The sequence below is a fragment of the Salvelinus sp. IW2-2015 genome, unplaced genomic scaffold, assembly GCF_002910315.2.
Source record: "Salvelinus sp. IW2-2015 unplaced genomic scaffold, ASM291031v2 Un_scaffold16513, whole genome shotgun sequence".
Lineage (NCBI taxonomy): Eukaryota > Metazoa > Chordata > Actinopteri > Salmoniformes > Salmonidae > Salvelinus > Salvelinus sp. IW2-2015.
The window spans coordinates 117643-125365 of NW_019957622.1; the positions used below are offsets into that span (position 1 = coordinate 117643).

At 41.5% G+C, this 7723-nt stretch overlaps 1 long non-coding RNA gene across 2 annotated transcripts; it reads right to left on the reverse strand.

Annotated features, from left to right (window-relative positions):
• Window positions 1-2044: 2044 nt before the first annotated feature.
• Window positions 2045-7379, reverse strand: LOC139027476 (uncharacterized). 2 transcript variants are annotated; one of them, XR_011479566.1, is made up of 3 exons: window positions 6943-7379; window positions 3427-3494; window positions 2045-2075 (listed from the first exon to the last, which is right to left on the reverse strand). It is a non-coding gene; the product is annotated as an uncharacterized lncRNA (long non-coding RNA). The 2 variants fall into 2 exon arrangements; XR_011479565.1 differs by lacking the exon at window positions 2045-2075 and adding an exon at window positions 2178-2379.
• Window positions 7380-7723: the final 344 nt, after the last annotated feature.

A 7723-nucleotide genomic window follows, 5' to 3' on the forward strand; every position in this document is an offset into this window, starting at 1 on the left:
AGTTTCAACTGTTCTGCCTGCGGCTATGGAACCCTGACCTGTTCACCGGACGTGCTACCTGTCCCAGACTCTGTTTTCCACTCTCTAGAGACAGCAGGAGCGTAGAGATACTCTTAATGATCGGCTATGAAAAGCCAACTGACATTTACTCCTGAGGTGCTGACTTGCTGCACCCTCAAAACTACTGTGATTTTTATTATTTTACCATGCTGGTCATTTATGAACATTTTACATCTTGGCCATGTTCTGTAATAATCTCCACCCGGCACAGCCAGAAGAGGACTGGCCACCCTCATAGCCTGGTTCCTCTCTAAGTTTCTTCCTAGGTTTTGGCCTTTCTAGGGAGTTTTTCATAGCCACCGTGCTTCTACACCTGCATTGCTTGCTGTTTGGGTTTTAGGCTGGGTTTCTGTACAGCACTTTGAGATATCAGCTGATGTAGGAAGGGCTATATGAATAAATGTGATTTGATTTGATTTATTTCTGAAGATTAATGCCCAGCGGCTAAGGAGTTGGAGCTGTAGCAGGATTTGGACCTGTTGCCAAAAGGTGGCTGGTTCGAATCCCGGGCGCTGGAAAATACAGGCGGACTTGATCTGACAATTGGAGGGCTGCTTGGTTCACATCTTCAAAACATGAAAATTTTCTGGTTCTTCTTCACTGAACCCAAACATATATATAACTTTTAGTGATTCCATATATGAAGGAAGTGATAGAAGTCTTTTGGTTCTAAAAGAACCTTCTTTTCTAAGAGTGGAAAATAAACACGTTTTTATGATTATTTAATTATCTACATCATGTTATTACAAGTTATCCCTTTGGAGTGCAACATACAATTGTTAAATAATAATCCTAAATTGGGCGTGGCTATAATTGGGCTGTGCTATAAATTGGGCAATTGAAGGCATCTAGGGTGTAATATGTGTTGGATGAAAATTAACATTGTTGCAACGTTGTAGGCAACATTATTGGAAGGGACTTGATGCTACTATGCCAAAGATATTTAGAGTTGTTAAACGGGTGTGAAGAGTGTGTTGATATAACGGTTATTGTCCAAATTCTGCTTGTAACAACCATCAGAATTGGTTAATAAAATATGGCATTCCATAATATTAGGCAATAATTAAGAGTAGGCAAAGGGTCGTGTCGTGAGAATTCTATCAAATGTCTTCCATTGCCACGAGTACAGTCAGGGTGCCGTGGAACCCCAGCAGTACCTCCACAGCCCCGGATTGAGAACCCCTGCAGTACCTCCACAGACCCCGGACTGAGAACCCCTGCAGTACCTCCACAGACCCCGGAGAGAACCCTGCAGTACTCACAGACCCCGGATTGAGAAACCCTGCATACCTCCACAGACCCCGGATTGAGAACCCCTGCAGTACCTCCTCAGACCCCGGATTGAGAACCCCTGCAGTACCTCCACAGACCACGGATTGAGAACCCCTGCAGTACCTCCACAGACCCCGGATTGAGAACCCCTGCAGTACCTCCACAGACCCCGGATTGAGAACCCCTGATTTAGCAGATGCTCTTATCCAGAGTGATTTACAGTTTTGTGCATTAGTCTTAATTAAGATAGATAGGTGAGACAACCACATATCACAGTGAAATATACAGGATGCGAACATTCCCTTCCACTAAAACAATGGATATATAGCGTTTTGCAATAAAAAAATAAATATATAAACATCTAAAAACTATTAATTAAAAATCTGAGAACAGTAATATTGAATAAGCAACCATTTCTGATTACTAACAAATGTGACATTTTGATATTTTGTTGCCATCAGCAACTCTTTCTGTTCAAAAAATAAATGTGGACATTTTTGGAAATAGCATTTTGATAAAATCTCTTAATAATTCTCAAACACAATTGTCATCTCACCTCTTAGCTTTGGTGTCATGTTCCCCAGAGAGTCTCATTTTAGAGGCAGGGCCTCCCTCCTCTCTCTCTCCCAGAGAGACTCATTTTAGAGGCAGGGCCTCCCTCTTCCTCTCCCAGAGAGACTCATTTTAGAGGCAGGGCCTCCCTCTTCTCTCTCCCAGAGAGACTCATTTTAGAGCAGGCCCCCCTCTTCTCTCTCCCCAGAGAGACTCATTTTAGAGGCAGGACCCCCCTCCTCTCTCTCCCCAGAGAGACTCATTAGAGGCAGGTCCCTCCTCTCTCTCCCAGAGAGACTCATTTTAGAGGCAGGGCTCCCTCTCTCTCTCCCCAGAGAGACTCATTTTAGAGGCAGGGCCTCCCTCTTCTCTCTCCCCAGAGAGACTCATTTTAGAGGCAGGGCCCCCTCTTCTCTCTCCCCAGAGAGACTCATTTTAGAGGCAGGACCCCCCTCCTCTCTTCTCCCAGAGAGACTCATTTTAGAGAACTGATCCCTAAACAGAGATCCCGCATGTTGGTTGCGGTTAGCATAGTCATTCTCGTATGTCAATTGTTATAATTTCTTAATTATCTCTTCTAAAACAATTACCAACAGACATATCGAAACAGTCAGGTGATTTCATTAGTTGTGAAATGTAATATCCATGGTAACTGTCAACAATAATAATAATAATAATACGTCACTGTTTGTTAAGGTAGTTATAGACAGTACAACAACACAAGACCATGTCTCACAATTATTTGTATAAGGCAAATGATTGAGGTATTATAATACCTCAATCATTTTATATTATATAATAATTATTATAATAATTGATTATGTTGTATTATAGAGGGAAGGGTTATAAGATCCTCCCCCACTACATTTAAAGGATCCTGGACTACAGATTAACAATATATTACATGATATATATGCATTATAAGGTTTAATATTGTTCCACATTTCTTTTCTAGTCTCTGCCTCTTATAAAGAAATGGTCTGAGAGATGTGTGAGTTATTGCAGTCAAAACAGGGTGTCTGTGAGAAAGCGCCTCAAGGCTAAAAGAGATTCATAGACACAGAACCTGCAGGGGAGTGAAAGAGATAAGAGACTAGTCAGACATACCACTATAAATCAACTTGGGGAGTGGACAATTACTGCTGAGCCCTTAGCAAACACTGGAACTATTGTCTCTCCTGCAAGTTTGTATAAATATATTGTCTGATTGCTGATTTCACCAATAAGCAAATTATTGACACGGAACAAGGAACCTACCCCAACAGATGGCTATAGCCAACATATCATAGATGACCAGCCTAAACCTGTTCAGAACAGCTCACAGTAAACATCAGGTTTGTCAGAATGATAAGTGATCATAGCCTTATAATAGTTTGTAGGTAGACTAGACCTACAGTACGAGAGTCTGCCCGTCTTTCCTACATATCAACACATTTATTTAATGATACCAAGAAATATGTGTCCACAGTTTCAACAGCCATTTTGTAACTGCGTAGGCTAAAACATACTTTTAATTTCATATGAGGAAATCACATAACTTACAGTCACTGGTGCAGCTGCCTGTTTTCTTGCAGATGAAGTAGCTTTCATAGACAACTCATTCAACCAGCCTAAACAACAGTAAATACAAGATGTCAAATGGTCAAAAGTGAATCCTGATAGAGTCATATACATTAGAGAGAGGTATATATATATCCTGATAGAGCCATATACATTAGAGAGAGGTATATATATCCTGATAGAGCCATATACATTAGAGAGAGGTATATATATCCTGATATAGTCATATACATTAGAGAGAGGTAATATATATCCTGATAGAGTCATATACATTAGAGAGATATATATCCTGACAGAGCCATATACATTAGAGAGAGGTATATACACTGCTCAAAAAATAAAGGGAACACTTAAACAACACAATGTAACTCCAAGTCAATCACATTCTATGAAATCAAACTGTCCACATTAGGAAGCAACACTGATTGACAATAAATTTCACATGCTGTTGTGCAAATGGAATAGACAAAAGGTGGAAATTAAGGCAATTAGCAAGACACCCCCAAAAAGGGAGTATTCTGCAGGTGGTGACCACAGACAACTCTCAGTTCCTATGCTTCCTGGCTGATGTTTTGGTCACTTTTGAATGCTGCGCGTGCTCTCACTCTAGTGGTAGCATGAGACGGAGTCTCAAACCCACCACAGGCTCAGGATATGCAGGATTTCATCCAGATGCACATCAATGCGAGCTGTGGCAAAAGGTTACGTGTCTGCTGTCAGTGTCCAGGTGAGGCGACATAGGAATCAGGAGACATCAGAGACGTGGAGAGCCGTACGGAAGACGGCACAAAACCTCGCAGGCACGTGGCCATTGCCCATTCGCGCAGCTTAGTGCTAGGGGGCTGCACTGCCAGAGCCCTGCAAAATGACTCCAGCAGGCCACAAATGTGCATTGGTCAGCATATGGTCTCACAAGGGGTCTGAGAATCTCATCCGGTACCTAATTGCAGTCAGGCTCACTCTGGCGAGCACATGGAGGGCTGTGCGGCCCCACAAATAAATGCCACCCCACACCATGACTGACCCACCGCCAAACCGGTCATGCTGGAGGATGTTGCAGGCAGCAGAACATTCTCCACGGCGTCTCCAGACTCTGTCACGTCTGTCACATGTGCTCATGTGCTCAGTGTGACCTGCTTCATCTGTGAAGAGCACAGGGCGCCAGTGGCGAATTTGCCAATCTTGGTGTTCTCTGGCAAATGCCAAACGTCCTGCACGGTGCTGGGCTGTGACCACAACCCCCACCTGTGGACGTCGGGCCCTCATACCACCCTCATGGAGTCTGTTTCTGACCGTTTGAGCAGACACATGCACATTTGTGGCCTGCTGGAGGTCATTTCATATCACCTCTGTGATTTTGATGTTATAGACCCTCACCTGAACAGTTTCTTTCCCCATTAATTACTGATTAATTACACAGGCACACTTTTTTCAGGAAGAGGAAAACTGCCGAACGCAACTGCGTCACAACACTCCGGCCCAAGGAAAAAAAGCGATAGCGCACAAATACACAAATAGGTACAAATAACAAAACAACAACAATACCCGGCGCAAAACCAGCCTCTAGCGTCACGTAACGAACGAACAATACCACACACAGACATGGGGGGAACAGAGGATAATATACACGTAGAGTAATGAGGGGATGTAAACCAGGTGTGCAGGAAAACAAGACAAAACAAATGGAAAATGAAAGGTGGAGCGGTGATGGCTAGAAGAACGCTGTCCGAACAAGGAAAGGGACTACCGTAATATACAATGACGCGGCTAATTTATGGATTTTTCCCGCTTTCACAAGAAAAACTGAGCACCGTCACATAATGTGACGTAAATCGAGCGCGCTCAAACTTCCCATCATTCTGATTACGGTAGTCATTTTGTCGGTTGCATTAAGGAGAAGTTTATCTAAAGTTCCATGCATAACACTTGTATTTTCATCAACATTTATAATGAGTATTTCTGTAAATTGTGGCTCTCTGCAAAATCACCGCATGTTTTTGAACTACTGAACATAACACGTCAATGTAAAATTAGTTTTTTTTTAGATAAATATGCACTTTATCGAAAAAACATACATGTATTGTGTAACATGAAGTCCGATGAGTGTCATCTGATGAAGATCATCAAAGGTTAGTGATTAATTTTATCTCAATTTGTGCTTTTTGTGACTCCTCTCTTTGGCTGGAAAAATGGCTGTTTTTCTGTGACTTGGTGATGACCTAACATAATCGTTTGTGGAGCTTTCGCTGTAAAGCTTTTTTGAAATCAGACACTGTGTCTGGATTAACGATAATTGTATCTTTAAAATGGTGTCTAATACTTGTATGTTTGAGAAATTTAAATTATGAGGTTTCTGTTGTTTGAATTTGGCGCCATGCAATTTCACTTTCCGCTAGCGGAAAACCGTTCCCAGGCAGGTTAACTGACTTGCTTAGTTAAATAATAAAAAATACCCCTATCATAGTAGTATCATAGTTCACCCCTCAGGGTACGTTCAGGTTTCAGCATCAGGGAGGCATAAACAGCCGAGTCGTAGGCTACTACACGGGCTGTATTCATTAATTTACTCCACAGCCAACAGTTTTAAAATGTTGCATAAACAGTTTACTCCAAATGTTGTACAACACTACCTAATTGGTTTCTGTTGCTAAACGTTTTGCTACAGTGGGCACTAATGAATACAGACAACCTATTTTGAGGAAGTGTATGTTGCTAGGCTTTCCACAATAATTGTCTCTTTCACACAAAATACCTTCCTGAGTGAAAAGCATTAACAGTAGATTAGAAAGAGAAAATGTTTGTTTGTTGCTTGTTGTGTTTTAAGTCTGTTTTGAGAAGACAAGTCTATAGACCTATGATACAGTACACTCTTAGAATAAAGGGTTCCAAACGGGTCCTCCGGCTGTCCCCATAGGAGAACGCTTTTGGGTTCCTGGTAGAACCCTTCTGGCTTCCATGTAGAACTCTCTGTGGTAAGGGTTCTTCATGGAACCCAAAAGTGTTCTACCTAGTACCAAAAAGGGTTCTACAAAAGGTTATCCTATGGATGGCGACAGCCAAATAGCCCTTTTAGATTCTAGATAGTGTTGGAGCGATCATCCTGGGAAACACAGATGGGAACAGAACAAATTCAACCAGCACATTTAATTAATATCAAACATTTAAGGACTATTATAACACTGTCCATCAAAAATATAATTCACTATATGAATACACATATCATCAACTATATGAATACACATAACAATATCATCAACTATATGAATATACATAACAATATCATCAACTATATGAATACACATAACAATATCATCAACTATATGAATACACATAACAATATCACAACTATATGAATACACATAACAATATCATCAACTATATGAATACACATAACAATATCATCAACTATATGAAAACACATAACAATATCATCAACTATATGAATACACATAACAATATCATCAACTATATGAATACACATAACAATCGTTGTCTTACCTTTTATCTCTCAATAGAAACAGAGTCTGAATGATCATTCGGTCGTTGAAAGTTACTTTCATTTGCTCTGCTCATTTACATATCAGGTTCTGCCTGTTCTCTCTCCCACTCCCTCTCTCTTTACAGCTCTTACAATGTGCTTGGCATAGCTTCTACAACTGTCTGGAACTCTATTGGAGGGATGTGACACCATTCTTCCACAAGAAATTCCATCATTTGGTGTTTTGTTGATGATTGTGTTCAACTCAGTTGAGTTGAGACCTGGTGACCTGGAGATGGCCATGGCATATTGTGAAACATCAGCAAGTTCAGCTGTCTTCATCACTGAAGCTCCTGACAAACGTTCACAACAATCAACAAATGTTAAGCTCTTCCCAAGCAGCGTCGCAGTCTCTCCTGGTAGCAGCTCCTCTCTCTCCAGGAGCAGCAGCTCCTCTCTCCCCAGGGTAGCAGCTCCTCTCTCTCCAAGGTTAGCACTCCTCTCTCCCCAAGGTTAGCAGCTCCTCTCTCCCATGGGATGTAAAGACATTGGTGACTTAGCCCATAGCCAGTAGGGGGTCCAGGCCAGAATTTCAACATCTAAATCCATGAATACATCTAAAGTGTATTGCCAAAACCACAACTTCAAACGTAGGTACATTGACTCTGACCTGTCTAATGAGCCACACTGATTAAGAAATCCTACAGTACCTAAACACACCCTCTCACACACACACACACACGCAGTGCAGTAATTAGAATCCCTATAGCAGCTTTAAGTGATACAGTCTGTTGCAGTCTC